Source organism: Oryzias latipes, chromosome 22 (genome assembly GCF_002234675.1).
Source record: "Oryzias latipes chromosome 22, ASM223467v1".
Lineage (NCBI taxonomy): Eukaryota > Metazoa > Chordata > Actinopteri > Beloniformes > Adrianichthyidae > Oryzias > Oryzias latipes.
In genome coordinates this window covers 19392292-19404605 of record NC_019880.2, presented here as the reverse complement: position 1 = coordinate 19404605, position 12314 = coordinate 19392292, and positions in this window count along the sequence as shown.

The following is a 12314-nucleotide window of genomic DNA, read 5'->3' as shown; positions in this document are numbered from 1 at the left end:
GTAGGTGGCCGCTACAAACGTCCACGTCTCACAAGGTTGGGAGCATTGAATTGTCCAAAATGTTTTTGGCATCCTGAAGAATTCAAAGTTCCTTTCACTGGAACTAAGGGGCCAAGCCCAAGTCCCAAAAACCAACCCACACCATAATTCCTCCTCCACCAAATTTCAAACACAATGCAGTCTGAATTGTACCGTGCTTCTGGTAACCTCCAAACCCAGATTCGTTCATCAGATTGCCAGATGGAAAAGCGTGATCAATCATTTTAGTGAATACCTCTCCACTGCTCCATTGGCGGTGTGCTTTACACGACTGCATCCAACGCTTTGCAATGCACTTGGTGATGTGTGGTTTGAATGCAGCTGCTCGGCCATGGAAACCCATTCCATGAAGCTCTCTGCTTAATGTACTTGGGCTAATCTGAAGGTCACGTGAAGTTTGAGGCGCTGTAGCAATTAACTGTGGAGAAAGCCAGAGAAGAACACTAAAACAGGTCTTGTGATTAGTTTGCTTTTGAGCATATGTTTTGTTAAACATCATTGTTTATTTTAAGGCTTGAAAATTAAGAGCAAGCATCTCTCCCAGGGCTTTCATTAGTTCTGCCAGGGTAATTACACTCTACAGACTTGATTAGGCTACCCTCTTATTGTTGTGACTTTGTATATGTTGAAATTACTTAACGGCTGGAGGTGGTTAACTGCTGATCAGCTAGTCTATGAGCCTGTCTTTGATTGCCTAATTATATAATTTAAAACTAATGACAGAAAATGGTTTGAAATCTCCTTTGAAAATATTGTCTTTTATAAAGATAAAAATGGTGCAATGCCATAATACCAAAACATTCTTTTCCTTTGAAAAACAACAAGATAAAAGCCTGTGATATCTGTCATTATTTAGTTAAACATCCACTCCAATGAGAATATTGTTTTTGGTGTTTTTATATGTTCTTTTAGCATCTTTTTCTGATGATAGGGGAAAAAGAAAATTAGACTTAATATTGCATTTCTGAGTTTTTCTTAATTCATCTGGTTGTGAATCAGGAGCAAATGAAAAATGGAAATGGTATGACATAGAAGCTACTATAGCAAGCTTCAAGCTTCTCTGCTCCACTCCATCCTGATGCTTCCACTTGACTAGACGACTAGATCCATGTACGTCTTCATTTTCCTCGTCTGGGCTGGCATTTGGCTCAAAATTGTATGGATAGCTGCGGTATTGCTTTTTTAATTTTGCCTAAAAAACAGCAAAGTCATATAAAAGGACCAATAAGAAGGATTTAAAAATAGATCAAAAGATGATCAGAGAGGGAATTTAAAAATATTATCCTAAAACTGTTTCACTTATGATGGCAAATGTTTTGATTGACTTTACTCTTCACATCCTACTTAGAAAAAGCAAGACCAAACAGTTGTGAAAGCCTATTGTGATCCTTTCATCTACTTGAAAACTGGATATTGTTAAACTTAAGGAAGTGCACTACATTCTTAGGGGTGCCTGGGATATAGCAAGAACCTTGTTTTTACAAAATGGTTTTGCAGCTTCAGGAGGGGGGGGGGGGGGGCTTTACAAAAATAAAGAACTTCTCAAAAATACAAATGTCTAACCTTTGAGCTGATTTGACCATTTAATTGTGATCAATCTAAACTAGTTTTTCTTTTTCTCCTTTCACTTCTGTAAATCTTTTGTTTATATATCAGAAATATATCAAATATATTGATTTTTGTATTTGTTCATTTTATTCTTTGATTGCTTTTATTTTTTAATTGATTTTATTGTGTTTGTTTCTTTTTTGCATCATATTGTGATTTTATTCAATTATATGTTAAGCACTTGCCTCTGCTTTTTACAAGTACTATACAACTATACAGCAAGTACTATAGACTAGACAATATTTCAGTTCAGATTTGTTGATTACACAGTAGGTTTTCCCAAAAATATGTGACCCAAATTGGTGCTTCATAAAATCCCACATGAAAAGTACAAAAAAAGCTTTTATCAATGACCTATGAAAAATTACATTATAAAACATATGTGATAAAACAGACAAGATAGATTTGAAAATGCCACCACAAAAAGAAAAATAGTACTAAAATTGGTAAATGAAGAATACAAATGCTAAGGACTATGAAAAGAAATATTTAGAAAAATATATATATAAAAAACAGACTATCAAAACAATGTAATTTTTGAACAACACTGGGATAATGTAAAAAAAAATGGTTTGACTATTAAGAGGTTTATAATTAGGGGAATCCCTTCAAATGATCCAAGTTCTTTTAACCCTTGTGCTTTCTTAGATGACCCCACCCTTGCTTTGATGTGTTATTCCTACCATGACAAAGGTGGAAAGATTTCATGTAGTCCATGGACACCAGTGAAGATCACAAATCATTGAAGAAAAAAGGTTCGGAGCACTGTTTAGTGGGTCTAGATGACCCAACTCCCAATTTTAAAGTGCCTAGGATAGCACAAGGGTTAACATGGCTTGATATCCCTTGATTCAACCTCAAATCACTTTCATGCTGTTCAGAGTCATCCAGGTGACCTTTCACAAATTTCCAGCAGTTTTAGCAATCGTTAGTAATTTAGATACATGCTTGCTTCTTATCAACAAAACTGGCAAGGACAATTACTCCTCTCTCCCCACAAGAAACCTGGATCTCATTCACAGTCACATGCTTGTTCCTCACCATATTTGATGCTTCACTACTCAGTTTAATTGGAGAGCCAAATCCTGCGAAATATTTATGGGATCATGAAGGAAAAAAACAGCAAACTCATGGATTCATTTATTCATCTTCTAAACCTGTTTTGTCCCTTTTGGGGTCACGGGGCTGCCGGAGCCTATCCCGGCCACTCATAGGCGAATGCAGGGGACATCCTGGACGGTTGCCAGTCTGTTGCAGAATAGAAAACTCAGTAAAATATATAAACTGGGATACATCCAGACAACTTATATGTTGTTAAGATGTCAGGAATGTAATATGTGGCATTTCTGAACCCACGGGCCTATCAAAATACTGGATTATACTTAATGAAATTTAAATATTAAGATACCTGCTGGAAGGAGCAGGCTGGATGGATCAAAAAAAGCAGACTAGTTAACCCTTGTGCTACACTTTAACATTGGGAGTTGGGTCATCTAGACCCACTACACTAGACAGTCCTCTGAACTTTTTTTCTTCAATGATTTGTGATCTTCACTGGTGTCCATGGATTACATGAAATCCTCTTCAGCTTTATCCACCTTTGTCATGTAAGGGATAACACATTAATGTAGGGGTGGGGTCATAGGATTGCACAAGGGTTAATGACAATTTATTGAAAGCTTAGAATCAAGGCTGAGAGCTTGGAGCTGGGATGAGCGCTCGGAGTTATGCTGACCGTTTGGAGTTGGGCAGACAGGCAGACTCAAACATAGGTTTGTAGAGCCAAAACTTCCAAATGGCTGTCCTGGAGTCAGTAAGAGGACAATTTTTTACAGAGTGGCTGGAGGGACTCGACTTTATATACTGTTGTCCTGATAAGGGAAGTGGCTCCAGCTGAGAAGGGGCAGAGCAAGAGGACACAGGAACACAGGGATCCCAACACCTATTTATGAAACCTGGACAGATCGCCATGCAGTCTGTCGCAGGGCCACAATCACACACCCACCCTCGCATTCACACCTAGGGACAATTTAGAATTAACAATTAGTCTATAAAGCATTTTTTGGACAGTGTGAAGAAGCCAGAGCCGCCGTCACCCACATGCATGGGGAGAACATGCAAACTCCACAGAGAACTCAGAAAAGGTCCCTCATTGATGTTCTGTTTCAGGTGGGGCATCTCAGCCTGCGATGCACCTTGGGGGGAGGAGGTACCTGGGAGAGGTCACCCTCCCATGGTTGCCGAATGGAAACAGGCCCTTCCCCTCTCGGTTTTTTGATTGCACTTTAGACATTTAGGACTCTTGGTGGTTGTGGTGGTGGTGGTGGTGGGGGCGGGGGGTGCTTGGACATCACTGTGAGTAATCAGGAGATGTCCTCTCAGAGCCCTACCTGCCAATTTTAACTGCATCCCCTTAGTGAACACACCCTTTATCCCTCAAAATATACACTCCAACACACACACACATACATTTCATAAGGAAGGAGGGACCTCGGACCATCTGTCCCTTACCTGGATGCCCAGAACTCCTGGATAGTGATGAGGTGCTCGTCTGGGGCTGGGGGAGCTCTCCTGTGGCGGTGCCCCGCGTTGGGCCTTCCGGTACGGCAGGGGGGGTTGCTCTTCTGGTTGGGCTGGAGCTTGCACTCTCTGTCCCCCTACGCCTCCCTGCTCTCTGGTTTTGGGGCCCCTGTAGCGGTCCTGCTGGCCCTGGTCTGGGTGGCAGATGTGATCGCCCGGCGGCGGTTGTTCTCTGTCTGCTACCGTGTATTGGGGGTTCCTGGCTGCCACTGCTGTGGCGGGGGTCTTGGTCTGGGGAGGACTGGGCACTCTCCCTCCTTCTTTTTACATTCCATCATCCATTTTAGAGGAAGATGAACACTCACTCAAGCACAGGTGTTAGCCCACCTTTGCACAAATAGTTTGCGTGATTGAATGAAATATTTTACACTAGTTAGTCTGAATGCATAAGTATGCGTGTGTGAACATCATTTGTATTGTTTACACGTTGACACGTGAACGTTTTTGGAGACAACAGGTACGTTTATAACATTGTGTGTGCCTCGATTTGTATTGAACCTGACTCTAATGAGTATAACCATCCAGAAACTTGTTGCTTTATGCTGCTTCATGGTTTTACCCCACCCCACCCCTTCATTATCTCCCTCCCACCCCCTCTTTAACATCCCTCTCAATTCATCGCTCTTTTTCTTTGCCATCCTGTCCAACAGAAAAATGTTACAAATATGATTAAGATGAATAATACAGTTTGGCATAGATTACAGAAAGGGGTTAATTTAGACATACATCTAGTAATTTAAAAGATTCGTAACCCCCTGTTGTAAAAGCAAAATATGTCCAACACAAGAGGCCTTCAGCTCTCATCTGTTTGCTCAGCTGTTGGACAGGACAAATTAGAAAAGAAAAAAAAAGGGAAGAGCGTAAACTACTGTGCCACCGTGCAGGCCCCAAATAAGAACATGTCAATGTTAATTCAATTAAATGTGATGTTAATTTAATGTAATTTTTACTTAATTGTTATTTTGGCTATGCTTAAACACGCTTGTATTGACAATTTCTAATTTTTGCCAATCATATTGGCAAAAATCACATGTTGGCTCAGAAATTGGGGGGCAAAACTTTTTTGATGGGAGAGCCACTGGCCCCTTTGCTCCCCCATAGCTCCAACCCCTGGAGGTGATTTAAGGGGAAGCAACATTAATTATAAATATTAATTTGATTTTCATAATCATCCAAAAATTGACAAATTAAAACTAAAAATAGATTATAAATAACATTTTTAGGGGGACAATTCCAAATTTGGCTGCACGGTGTAATGGTTAGCTCTGGTTAGCGAGAATTCCCCGGCTTAAATCCTAGCTCGGACATATCTATTTGCATGTTTTCCACAGTCCAAAAACATGCTTAATAGGTTAATTGGTGAGTCTAAATTGGTGTCAATGTGAGTGCCCTGCGACAGACTGATGACTTCGGGGTGTCTCCCGCCTTCATCCACTGTTGTTTCGGTGACCCTGAAGAGGGTTTGACAGCTTTTGTACATAGAACTCCAGCTTCACCCAATGTTGTTTTCTTTCATCAGGGGTCGCCATGCTAAAAAAAATCAGCTTTCACTGATTTAGACAGGTGGTTTAGCAGAGATTTTCAAGCAAGATGACATTTAATTCTGGTTGGGGACCAGCACAGGGAGACCCAGACTTGGGTCCCCTCGTGGTTACATAGTTAGGCAGTAAAGCGAAGGGTTTTGCCCAAGTACCCATACTGGATGAAACTCATTGCACCCATAGGAAACAAGCCCTGGTTTCCTATCCGCTAGTTCTACACACAGCCAACTGAGCCATTTAGCCACTTCTAGCTTTAGACAATGAAAGATATAAAAGTCTAATGTGATAAAATAGCAAACAAGGTCAAAAGGTAATTGTGAAGGAAATTGTTTTATTATTATCATTGTTTAAAAGTATGTGTGTTTAAATGTTAACTCAGATTGACCTTTTCTGAAAACAGTTGTGTGTTTGTTCATCTGCTTCTCATCCCAGCTAGGAAGAGGGAGTTTTACGACACACTGTCCTGAGCTGATAAGGGATACTGTTTGAACTGAGAATCCACCAAATGGGTCATTAGACGACAACCCCCTAATGAACTTTTTCTCTTTGTCTTGAAATTGTTACCTCCTTCTTGGGTTCTTTTTTTTGTTTATTTTATTTTATTTATTTTTTTTAACTTGTCCTGTCCAACAGCTGGGCAGACAGACGAGAGCTGAGGGCCTCTTGTGTTGGACATATTTTGCTTTAACAAGAGGGGTTATTAATCTTCTGACAAACCAAAGGTATGTCTGAATAAACCCCTTTTGTAATTGAGGCCAAACTTTATTAATTTCAATCATGTCTGAAAATCTTTGGTGTTGGACGGGACGGAAAAGGAAAGAGGGGAAGAAGAGAGAGGGACGCTAGAGAGAGGGGGGGGTAGGGGGTGATAATAGGAGGGGAAGGGGGATAAGACCATGAAGCAGCATACAGCAACAAGTTTACTGGTTGTTAATCATTATGGTAAGGTTCAAATGCAGTACAAAAAGGGCGGGGCCCGTCCACACACACACTCAAATGTTATAAACACACCTGCTAGCTGCAAAAATGTCCACCTGTCGACATGTACACAAAACAGTGTTCACACACGCATACTTATGCCTTAAAACCAACTAGTGTGAAATATTTCAGTCATTCAGTCATGCAAGCTATTAGTGCAAAGGTGAGCTAACACCAGTGCTCAGGTGAGGTTTTATGTTCTTCTAAAATGGATGGTGGAACGTGAAAAGAAGGAGGGAGAGTGCCCAGCCATCCCCACCCCAAGACCCCCACCGCAGCAGCAGCGGCAGCCGGAATCCCCCCAACGCCACACGGGAACCGGCAGGGAACAACCGCCGCCCGGGCGACCAAGCCCGCCACCCAGGCCAGGGCCAGCAGGGCCGCCGCAAGGCCCCCAGAGCCAGAGGCCAGGGAAGCACGGAGGGAAAGAGAGCGCCGCCCCAGCCCAACCAGGAGAGCAGCCCCCCCGCCGCGCCGGGAGAACCCAACGCAGAGCCCCACCGGAGAAGGACGCCCACAGCCCCAAACGAGCACCCCACCACCACCCAGGAGTTCCGGGCATCCCCCCGCCCCAACCCCAGGTACGAGCCAGGACCCCCCAAGGGAGACCCGCTCCGCACTCCAGGCAGCCATCCGCCCGGCCCACGGTTGGTCCAGGGAGGAGCGAGGCAGGGGGCCCGCCGCCCCCGCCCAGGAGGGGGGAACCCCGGGGAAAAAAAAGAGGGCCCACAAGGGGTGTTATAAATATGGCCCGACCAGGCTCGGCCACAGTTGGAAATTTGGCGGGGCCCAGCACTGAGGAGCAAGGACCAGAACCCACCCCCCAGGGACCAGACACCCCCGGCTCAGATGTAATGTGAACTCCCCCACCGCGCGGAGAGAGCACCGCCGGGCCCAGGAAGCCGGCACCCCGGGGACACGGCCGCCGTTGCAAAGGGGCCCGCACCCCCCACCAGGGAAGAGGCAGGGGACAGATGGACCCAGGTCCCACCTTCCTTGAAAAATGTGTGTGTGTGTATGTGTGTTTGAGATGGTGTGTGTGTGCATGTGTGTGTGTTTATGTTGGGATGTATATATTGAGGGGGGAGGGGTGTGTGTACTAAGGGGGGTGCGGTTAAAATTGGCGGGTAGGGCACTAAGGGGACATCTCCTGATTACTCACAGTGACGTCCCCTCACCCTCCCCACCAAGGGGACCTAAATGTCTAAGGTGCGGTTAAAATTGGCGGGTAGGGTGCTAGGAGGACATCCGCTGCTTGCTGGCAGTGATGTCCAAGCACCCCCCCTACCAAGGGCCCTACATGTCTAAGGTGCAAATAAAACCGAAAGAGGGGGGGCCCACTCCATACGGCAACCATAGGAGGGGGGCCACTGCCTAGTAACCCCCCCCCCAAGGCTCATCGCAGGCTAAGCCCCCCACCCCCTCACCCTATTATGAGGTTATATGAGGAAGGGGGTAAGTTGGGGACAGCTGATAGACTGTCCCCCGGTGGTCAAACAGCTGTCCCCCGCCCCCCCCCCCAGCAAGGGGGCCAGGCCCAACCAGCCCAGGGGCCCCACCCCCGGAGGCGCCGACACCCCAGGCCCAGCACCACCCCCCCCCACACACAGAGAGAGGAGCCAGAAAGCGCCGGCCCCCCCCGGAGCAAGCCCAGGCCCCCACCCCCAAACGCCGGCCCTAGAAGAGCTCTGGTCAGGCCTCGACGGGACCGAGGCAGCCAACCGGCCGGGGAAACCGCCGATGGCCTCAGCGGAGACCCCGACCCGTCAACCCCCCCTGCCCCATACCAATAGTGGACCCCCCCCCTCCCCCAGAATGCCCCCCCACAGGTCAGGGCCGACAAGACCCCCCCCCAGACCCCGGAGCCGAAGTGGAGGACACCCAGAGCGACCGGGGGCCCCAAGAGGGTTGTCCCGTCCCGCCCCAGAGCCAGGGAAGGGCCGATCCCAGCCCCTTCTTGTGTTCTTAATAAAAGCAGCACAAGGAGAGGCAGACCTTTGAGAAGAGAAACGTGGTGGACCTTCTCCATCACATTTGCTCCTCTCCCTCGTGCATAAGAAACTTGATTCTAGTTGTGGTTTGTTGTTTCTAATTGTTTCTCTTTAATGTCTAGATGCATTTATCTGACAATAATAAAGTGACCTTTGTCTTTAATTTGGTTTAATGTGATGTTATTCTCAGTGTTATTTGGTCACACTTGATTTCTGTCACTAATTACCACAATTGTTTCTAGTTTGTTAAATACCTTGTGGTTTCTTTTGCTTTCTGTCAAATCCTTTCTGCCTTGTATTCGTAGTCAGTCATGTTTCATGCTAGGATTTCAATGATTCACTTTCCCCATGATTCTGTTTGAACCTCGATTTTTGGATCATGCTTTTGTTTTGGTTTGATTTATGTTTAATGTAATACAAAACAACAACAAAAATTCAGAAAAATATTTTTTTCAATTAGTTTACAAGCAAGTAAGAATTAAGAAAAATAATCAGTTTATACTAGGTCTGGTGTAATGTAATAAAACAATAATTAGCAATGTGCTTCTTATGTTTAGCACAACAATTGTTTGAACCTTTCATTGTCAACATGCTGGTATGCCACAATTCACTTCTACCCCCATTTGGTGTAACATACGGTTCAGCTTTAAACCGATAATTGTGGCATCCCTAGTGAGTGCCAGCATTAATGCCCTCTGTCAGTGTGACATCTCTCCCTGCAGTTCTTGAAAATTGCTGTCTTTATGATGTTATTATTTTGAACTTTTTTTTCTGAAAGCTGAGGTTCACACCGGTAACACTCGTGACCTTTTCTGGATCTATCATAAATATCAGTAACCAACACAGCACCCAGCCATTTGTTATCTTGTGAAGGTGTTGGACTGAAAGTGTTTGTTTTTCAGAAACCCTGCCTTATCTGCTGCTGCTTTCCTGGATTGAGAAAAAGCTACGGTTACCTGGAAAACATGGACGACCCTCAAGTGTTAAACACACCTGTGCTGTTAAATAGTAACAGCACAGGTGTGTTTAACAGCTCCAACTGAGATGTTGCCCATTGACACTGCACAGTGACTATGAAAGTTGAGAAACATGACAGTGGAAGATATCTTATATTTCAGCTAAATGTATTGCATCATGAACTTAAAACAGCAAAGTAGCAAATCTTCCCATCAGAAGTTCTGGTTCTTTGGGGACAGTCAGAAATCGATGGTGTGTGGAAGCAGCACAATCTTTGTCCCTTTCTCAGGATGAATCACGGTGCAGTCTGGGAAGCAGAGCAGACATCCTGCTCTACCTGGTGGAAGTCTCATTACAATAAGTTAAACATATGTCTTCACCTCATACCTTCTCTTCCTCTCTTCTACCTACGCAGTCCTTGACTAAGCTCCTGTCTCTGTCTCCTCCACCCACCTTTTAGATCTCATTTCTGCAGCTTCTGCTTTCATCCCCATTTGAGATTTAATCTATTTTGTTCTTCTGTGATCCTCTGGGCCCTTCCTCTGCATGTGGTGTTAGGTTCTTGCTCTTACTCATTGAAGTGACACTGCTGAAAATGTTCTCTCAGGAATGGAGAAATGCATTTTTTGTCTCATAATTTTTATTCTCAGACTGAATTGTCAGGTTGTCTTGACATGACCATTACTCTTATGTTCTCTAAATTGTTTTTTCTTTCTAGTCCACAATGTTGTCATTTGGGTTTGTAGCTGGATAATGCTGCACTGCTGCACTCTATCCCCCGATCCTCCAGACCACCTGGGATAGGGATAAAAATGGTTTGGCCCGACTTATGGGCAGTCTGTAAGTTGACCTGCCCACTTGCTGGTTCCAGCACTCTGATGTATCCAGTGAGTGTGGTGACTCTGTCTCTTACTTAAGCACTTTTGTTTCTCAATTTGGTTTTGTTTGTGAACTCCAGAGCATCCAGAGAAGCTTCTATTTGTTCAAGCAAACATAGATCTCTGATCATCTTCTCCTCATGGCTCATTTGTCTCACGTTGGGTTTATTTGCATAGCAGTTTGCAACTGTTCAACTGCAACCAGTGGCGGCCCGGGTCCCCTACAGTTGGCTTCAGGCCTCATCTGTCGGCACCCTTGGACACCCCTTCTCTGCATCAGGTTCCAGTTGCCCTGGCCAACCAGTGAGCCGGCGTCATCCCCAACTCGGGGATCGGACAGATTATGGACTTATCTTAGATTTCTCTATTGCTCTTTTTACCCCACTCAGCCTTTTTTCCTCTTCCTTTCAGGGCCTGGCATTTGGATGTATTGTGTTGGGCGGCAACGGTAAAGGCCCATTTGTGGCGTGTATGTGTTCTGGTGTGGACCCCATTTCTTGGCTTGTGTGCGTAAGTGTAATTAACTAGTTTTAGCTAAACTGGAACAATGTGTTGGCCTTCTTTAGAAACAATTTGCGTGTCCTGTTTGCATAATTTCTGTGAGCACCTGTCTCATACCCTTGACTTGCCACAGGTTATTCAAATCGCTCAATGGTATTTTCAGGGAATCCCATGAGGTTGTCCATTTCCCAGGTTAAGGAATGCAGACCAATAACAGTTCATATAAACAATTAAAATCCTTTATCTAAGAGGGTCCAAAGGGATTTGTGCAGCATTTTTATAGTTTAAAAACACTAAACCTAGCTTTTTTAACATGTGGATGGCTGTTATTCACTTTACGTAGTTATGTAGAAGAAGTATTTATTGTTTGCTTTGATTTTTGTGCTCTCTGGTGCTACTGAGATTCATATTCTTTTTTTTTTACAACAAAACCACTTTATGCAATTAAATCCACAGTTTTCAGCATAATAGTTTCTTCTACTGTGGTTAGAGGCACGGCAATCAAGGATTGGAGCCAAATTTCAGATCAAGAGCACAACAGAAGACTACAATTTACTAAAATGTCATCTTTTTGTGTTGGCATGCTGGCACTGTGAATTAAACCCATAGCACAAACCCATGTTTAAACATGATTAAGGATCTGGACAGTAGTGATAATGAACAATGACTGTTTGCAGGTAGGAATAAATACGTATGAAATAATCTTTTCATACTTTTATTGTTTGTACAATGGTTTGTATTAAGAGCAACAGATGGTCTTTTTGCTTTGTTAGATTTTAACCAATTGATAATCCTAGTAAAATAAACTGAGAGTGAAACAAATACTAGTTTTAGGTTTCTTACATAGCAAGTGTAGTTTGTTGACAAGATCAAGAGGGCTGGACTGGGTTTGTGTTGTGCTCGGTTCCACAGCATTACTCATGCCACTGTTATATGGTGTTCTCCAATAATAAAAAATAATATTAATCCAGTTTTATCCATAAAACATTGACATTTCATTTTCATTTTTAATTGTTTCATTTTTAACTGTCGTCCTTCCTTTCCTCAAATAACCTGGGAATGACCCCTCCTTCTTCAGCAGTTTAGACCTATTTCTAATCTTCCATTCATGTCCAAAAATTTTGGAAAAAGTTGTTGCTACTCAACCTAAAACTGCTCTCGACAGTCATGGCATTTTTGATCAGTTTCAGTCAGGTTTTCGCAGAGCCCAGTCACCTAAAACAGCCCTTCTCAGAGTCACA